Source organism: Triticum aestivum, chromosome 4A (assembly GCF_018294505.1).
Source record: "Triticum aestivum cultivar Chinese Spring chromosome 4A, IWGSC CS RefSeq v2.1, whole genome shotgun sequence".
Lineage (NCBI taxonomy): Eukaryota > Viridiplantae > Streptophyta > Magnoliopsida > Poales > Poaceae > Triticum > Triticum aestivum.
In genome coordinates this window covers 486,687,956-486,695,894 of record NC_057803.1, presented here as the reverse complement: position 1 = coordinate 486,695,894, position 7,939 = coordinate 486,687,956, and positions in this window count along the sequence as shown.

Here is a 7,939-nt window from a genome sequence, read left to right as displayed (position 1 = left end):
TGGGTTCAACTACCACAGCATAAAGTAGTAGTTGAATCGTTGTTGTCCTAATGCAATAAAAGAGAGCAGGAGCGAGAGAGTGGGATCGTATCGGAATGAACAAGGGGGTTTGCTTGCCTGGTAGATCAACAGGGGGGCACTGCTCCTCTGACAGGTACTCTGGATCGGTCTCCGGAGTAGGACCTATCGAGAAGGAACGGTGTCGACAATCAATACACAAGCATGTGCAACAATATGATGCATGAACATGGCATGAAGATGTGATGTTGTTTGAGCTAATGCAACTAGCATTCATTTGGTTGAGGTCCATTTGAACCAAAGGTTCAAATGCAACTCCAAAATAAGCTCTTATAAATGCCATTCATGTGTTTTCACCTATACAGCAGGTATAACTTGGTTTTTCATGCATGAAACTGGTATAGATGGATAGGTTGTATTTTTCTGATGATTTTTCATATATAAATTATTTCAATCTGAGCTACGGTTGAATTTATATGAATTTTTGAAGTTTTGAACATTTTCTGGAATTTCCTGTTTTAAAATAATTCCAGAAAATGAATAACTGCGTCAGCATTGCGTCAGCAAGTCAACGGCGCTGACCAGGTCAAATCTGATGTGTGGGGGCCACACGTCAGTGTTATAGTTAGTTAAGAGAGTTAATTAGTTTTTAAACTAATCCTAAACTAAAATTTAGCAGAGCCGGGCCCCACATGTCATTGACCCTGGGTGGTCAAACACCAGGTCAACTGGGGGAGTTAGACCCGGTCAACCCCACCGGCGTTTAGCCGCTGGCGAGGCCAAATGCGGCGGAGGGGCCTGGGATCGCCGTTCCGGCGACCAAATGGGCAGAGGAGACCACAGGGGCGAAGCCCGCGCTCGTCCGCATCTAATGGAGCATGTGGGAGGAGCAGGGGAGGCCGGAGCTCGCCGGAGCTCGGCCTCGAGCGGGCGCAGCGCTGCGGTGCAGGGAAGGCAGGGGAGAAGGGGGAACCGACGCGAGGCTCACAGTGGACCGGAAGAGCAGCTCAGCGGGCTCGGGGACGCGCTGACGGCGGCGAGTGGCGACGGAGATCCACGGCGGCCGGAGGTGAAGAAGGCGACAGCGACGGCTCCACGGGGCGTCCGGCGATGCACGGCTTGGCGGAGAGGTAGCGGACGAGGTGGCGGAGCTTCTGGGCACAATGGAGGGGCGAGGGGACGGAGGGGAGCGCGGGGCAGCGAACGGCGACGACCGGCTCATTCGGTCCAGAGAGAGAGCAGAGGAGGCAGGGAAGGGAGGGGGAATGAGAGTGAGAGGGGTTCCGGGGCGGTGCGTGGCGTCGCGCGAAACATCCAGGCGGCAAGGGGGAGGCAGGCAGGCGAGCTGGTGGCATGGCGCCCATGCGCGCGGCGGCGAGCATGTGCACCTCATCCTTCTGTTGTCGCCAGAATGACGACGATTGGCGGTTGGGCCAGTCGGCTTGCTGGGCCGCCAGGTGAGCGCCAGGTAAGCCTCCTTTTTTTCTATTGTGTTTTTGTTTTCTATTTTCTGACATTTGTTTTGATTTAATAAAAATACTAAATCAATTTATTTTATTCTGTAAATTTTTGTAGGGACTAGTTGGACCACTCCAAAGCCCCTCACCAAAATTCAGAAATATTGGAAAATATTTTGTATATATAAAAATATTTATCCAACGCAAATAATTACTGGATTAATTCCAAATGGCCAAAATAAATATTTATGAGCTCCTGAAAATATTTGTTAGAATTTTAACTCTGACCAATATTTTCAGAGAGCAACATGAACATTTTCTTGCACCTTTTTCGAGCAATTTTTATCTGGGTCATTTCCAGAAATGATTCTGAGGGTTTCACAAATCCCCAATTCAAATTTAAATGAAATTTAAACATGATGCACACATGACTAGCTAGTCTAGATCATACCAGAACTAGGGATGTGACACTTCTAGATTTTTGCAATAAGTATATGAGTTCTTTATGACTAATGTTGAGTCCATGGATTATACGCACTTTTTCCCTTCCTTCCACCATTGCTAGCCTCTCTAATACCGCACACCTTTCGCCGATATCATACACCCACCATATACCTTCCTCAAAACAGCCACCATACCTACCTATCATGGCATTTCCATAGCCATTCCGAGATATATTGCCATGCAACTTTCCACCGTTCCGTTTATTATGACACGCTCCATCATTGTCATATTGCTAGCATGATCATGTAGTTGACATCGTATTTGTGGCAAAAGCCACCGTTCATAATTCTTTCATACATGTCACTCTTGATTCATTGCATATCCCGGTACACCGCCGGAGGCATTCATATAGAGTCATATTTGTTCTAAGTATCGAGTTGTAATTGTTGAGTTGTAAGACAAATAAAAGTGTGATGATCATCATTTTTAGAGCATTGTCCCAAGTGATTAAATAATGATGGAGACTATGATTCCCCCATAAGTCGGGATGAGACTCCGGACGAAAAATAAAAAAAGAGGCCATAAAAAAAGGCCCAAAAATGAGAGAAAAAGAGAGAAGGGACAATGTTATTATCCTTTTACCACACTTGTGCTTCAAAGTAGCACCATGATCTTCATGATAGAGAGTCTCTCGTTATGTCACTTTCATATACTAGTGGGAATTTTTCATTATAGAACTTGGCTTGTATATTCCAATGATAGGCATCCTCAAAATTGCCCTAGGTCTTCGTGAGCAAGCGAGTTGGATGCACACCCACTTAGTTTCTTTTGATGATCTTTCATATACTTATAGCTCTAGTGCATCCGTTGCATGGCAATCCCTACTCACTCACATTGATATCTATTGATGGGCATCTCCATAGCCCGTTGATACGCCTAGTTGATGTGAGACTATCTTCCCCTCTTATTGTCTTCTCCACAACCACCATTCTATTCCACCTATAAGTGCTATATCCATGGCCCACGCTCATGTATTGCGTGAAGATCGAAAAAGTTTTGAAAAATTTAGAGTATGAAACAATTGCTTGGCTTGTCATCGGGGTTGTGCATGATTTAAATACTTTGTGTGCTGAAGATGGAGCATAGCCACACTATATGATTTTGTAGGGATAACTTTCTTTAGCCATGTTATTTTGAGAATACATAATTGCTTTATTAGTATGCTTGAAGTATTATTATTCTTTATGTCAATATGAACTTTTGTCTTGAATCTTTCGAATCTGAATATTCATACCACAATTAAGAAATTTTGCATTGAAATTATGCCAAGTAGCACTCCGCATCAAAAATTCTCTTTTTATCATTTACCTACTCGAGGACGAGCAGGAACTAAGCTTGGGGATGCCTGATACGTCTCCAACGTATCTATAATTTTTGATTGCTCCATGCTATATTATCTACTGTTTTGGACTATATTGGGCTTTATTTTCCACTTTTATATTATTTTTGGGACTAACCTATTAACCGGAGGTCCAGCCCAGAATTGTTGTGTTTTTGCCTATTTCAGTGTTTCGAAGAAACGGAATATCAAACGGAGTCCAAACAGAAAAATCCTTTCTGGAACGTGATTTTCTCACCGGATAAGACCAAGGAGACTTGGACCCTACGTCAAGGCATCGGAGAGGCGGTCACGAGGGTGGGGGTGCCCCCCTCCTAGGGCGCGCCCCCCTGCCTCGTGGGCCCCTCGAAGCTCCACCGACGTACTTGTTCCTCCTATATATATCCACGTACCCCCAAACGATCAGAACAGGAGCCAAAAACCTAATTCCACCGCCGCAATTTTCTGTATCCACGAGATCCCATCTTGGGGCCTGTTCCGAAGCTCCACCGGAGAGGGCCGTCATCACGGAGGGCTTCTACATCATCATAGCCTCTCCGATGAAGTGTGAGTAGTTTACCTCAGACCTTCAAGTCCATAGTTATTAGCTAGATGGCTTCTTCTCTCTTTTTGGATCTCAATACAATGTTCTCCCCCTCTCTTGTGGAGATCTATTCGATGTAATCTTCTTCTTTTTGCGGTGTGTTTGTTGAGATCGATGAATTATGGGTTTATGATCAAGTCTATCTATGAACAATATTTGAATCTTCTCTGAATTCTTTTATGTATGATTGGTTATCTTTGCAAGTCTCTTCGAATTATCCGTTTGGTCTGGCCAACTAGATTGGTAGTTCTTGCCATGGAGAAGTGTTTAGCTTTGGGTTCGATCTTGCGGTGTCCTTTCCCAGTGACAGAAGGGGCAGAAAGGCACGTATTGTATCATTGCCATCGAGGATAATAAGACGGGGTTTATTTCATATTGCATGAATTTATCTCTCTACATCATGTCATCTTGCTTAAAGCGTTACTCTGTTTTTAACTTAATACTCTAGATGCATGCTGGATAGCGGTCGATGAGTGGAGTAATAGTAGTAGATGCAGAATCGTTTCGATCTACTTGTCACGAACGTGATGCCTATATACATGATCATGCCTAGATATTCTCATAACTATGCTCTATTCTGTCAATTGCTCAACAGTAATTTGTTCACCCACCGTAGAATACTTATGCTCTTGAGAGAAGCCACTAGTGAAACCTATGGCCCCCGGGTCTATTCTCATCATATCAATCTCCATCACTTTAATCTTGCTTTGCTTTTTATTTTGCCTTTTACTTTTTACTTTGCATCTTTATACCAAAAATACCAAAAATATTATCTATCAGATCTCACTCTCGTAAGTGACCGTGAAGGGATTGACAACCCCTAATCGCGTTGTTTGCATTGAGCTCTTTGTGTTGTGTAGGTACGAGGGACTTGCGCGTGGCCTCCTACTGGATTGATACCTTGGTTCTCAAAAACTAAGGGAAATACTTACGCTACTCTGCTGCATCATCCTTTCCTCTTCGGGGAAATCCAACGCAAGCTCAAGAGGTAGCAAGTAGGCACATCAGGGCTCAAACAACTCCTACTCATGCTAGTGGGTTTCATCTATTTACTGTGGCAATGACAGGTCATGCGGAGGAAAAGGGGTTCAACTACCGCAGCATGTAACAGTTGAATCGTTGTTGTCCTAATGCAGTAAAAGAGAGCAGGATCGAGAGAGTGGGATTGTATCGGAATGAACAAGGGGGTTTTGCTTGCCTGAAAGATCAACAGGGGGCACTGCTCCTTAGACAGGTACTCTGGAGCACTCTCCGGAGCAGGACCTATCGAGAAAGACGGTGTCGACAATCGATACACAAGCATATGCAACAATATGATGCATGGACATGGCATGAATATGTGATGCGGTTTGTGCTAATGCATCTAGGATTCTATTTGAATGAAGTCCATTTGAACCAAGGTTTCAAATGCAACTCCAAATTAAACATTTGTATATGACATTCATGTGTTTTCACCTATACAGCAAGTTTAGGTGGATTTGTCATGCATGAAACTGGTACAGATTGATAGATTGAATTTTTCTGATAATTTTTCACATATAAATTATTTCATTCTGTGCTATGGTTGAATTTCTATGATTTTTAGAAGTTTTGAACACTTTCTGAAATAAATAAACCATTTCTAATTTATTTTAAACTCCAGAAACATTTACTGCGTTAGCACTACGTCATGCTCACCTCAGCAGGTCAACAGACAGGGTCCAGGTCAAACCTGATGTGCAGGGTCCACACGTCAGTGGCATAGGGCCAGTTTGGGTGGATGACATGTGGGACCGGTCAACGCTGACTTGACCAAAGTCAAAGCTGACACGTGGGGTCCACACAGATTAGCACTAATCTAAACAAGAAATTTAGACTAACCTAATTAGGCTGGGGGACCCGCATGTCAGTGTCTGTTACGATGGGTAATTAACGGAGATTAGCACTAATTACGCCACCACGTCGGCATGCCAGAGTTTGGATGGCGGCGACCTCAAGCCATGGCGGAGTCTGCTCGGGATTGAGCTACAGGCGATGGTTTTGAGCGTGGTTTGCAGCTGCGGGACGCTGGCACTCACGCGCATCCATTGCTGGCCACGGGAAGGAGCGAGGTGGACGGCAGCAGCGGTGGCGTCAAGCCAGGCGGCGGCCGGAGCTCGGACACACGCGAGGATACGGCTGCGGTACTCAGGCAAGAAAATGGAGGGGCTAGGTGGCACCTACGGGGCAGCACAAGCACGCCGGAGCGACTGGTCTGAGCGGAGGGGCTCGAGAGCACGGAGCTCGTCGGCCATGGCTGACGACGGCATCGGGTGTTCGCGGGGAGGTGGCTAGCCGGCGCGTGGGACGATGGGGCAAGGGGGGTCGGTTCAGCGGCTCACCTCGGAGCTGCAGGGATGGTTAGCGGCTCGTGGAAGGGCTGGAGTGGTCGGGGCAGCGACGGCAATCTCCGGCAGCAGAGGAGGAAGAAGGCGAGGTAGCCGGCGATGCAGGGCGTCCGGCATCACGTGGCTCTTCGTGGAGGACGGGGGGCGTCGAGGCGGAGCTTTTAAGTGAATAGGCGAGGCGAGGCAGTGGTTGTGGCCACGGCGGCAGCGAGTGACGGCGACGGTTGCGCTCGGGTGATGCGAGGGAGAGAGCAGAGGAGGGGGAGAGCTCGAGGGAGAGTGAGAGAGGGTCGAGGAGGTGGCGTGGTACGTGTGGAGGCGACCAGGAAGTCGAGGGGGCACAAAGGTAGGGAGGAGCCGGCGCGGCTCGCCTGCGCATCGGGCACGCAGCTGCTTCTCCTCCTAGCAGGAGGAAGAAGACAGTGATGCCCCTGGTGGGCCGGCCTGGCTTTGGCCAGTAGGCCACTACAGTGGTGGGATGCACGGTAAGGTTTTCTCTCTCTCTCTCTCTCTTCCATTTCTGTTTTCTATTTCTGTAATTGTTTTGAATTTGGTTTGCTAACCAAATATTTTTGTAGCTTCTAAGATTTATTGCAGAAGCAATATGGATTTTCCAAAGCTCCACAAAATGTTTCAGAATATTTGGAGCTACCAAATATTTTATAGGAATTAATAGCTCCAATTCAAATACAATATGAGTTAATTCAAATACCATAAATGCCTTGGAAAAATGTGCATGACCTCTGGTAAAGGTTTTAACCTTTTTCCATAAATAATGAACATTTTTAAGGGCATTTTGGGTTCATTGAAAATATTTTTATTTGAACCTAGTTGGATTCATTTGGTGCTAGGGTTTGAACATCCCCAATTCAAATTTCATAAATTTAAACATGATGCATGGATGCTCACAGATGCAACTAAATACAAGCAATTCTAGGGTTGTGACAAAGCCACCTTAGTAATTCTTTCATACATGTCACTCTTGATTCATTGCACATCCCGGTACACTGCCGGAGGCACTCATATAGAGTCATATTTTGTTCTAAGTATCGAGTTGTAATCCTTGAGTTTTAAATAAATAGAAGTGTGATGATCATCACTATTAGAGCATTGTCCTGAGTGAGGAAATAAATAAAAAAGAGAGGCCAAAGAAGCCAATGAAAAAAGAGAGGCCAAAGAAGCCAAACAAAAAAAGAGAGAAAAAGAGAGAAGGCACAATGTTACTATCCTTTTTCCACACTTGTGCTTCAAAGTAGCACCATGATCTTCATGGTAGAGAGTCTCTTATTATGTCACTTTCATATACTAGTGGGAATTTTCGTTATAGAACTTGGCATGTATATTCCAATGATGGGCTTCCTCAAAATGCTCTAGGTCCTCGTGAGCAAGCAAGTTGGATGCACACCCACTTAGTTTCTTTTATTGAGCTTTCATACATTTATAGCTCTAGTGCATCCGTTGCATGGCAATCCCTACTCACTCACATTGATATCTATTGAAGGACATCTCCATAGCCCATTAATACGCCTAGTTGATGTGAGACCAGCTTCCTCCTTTTTGTCTTCTCCACAACCACCATTCTATTCCACCTATAGTGCTATGTCGCTCACGCTCATGTATTGCGTGAAAGTTGAAAAAGTTTGAGAATACTAAAGTATAAAACAATTGCTTG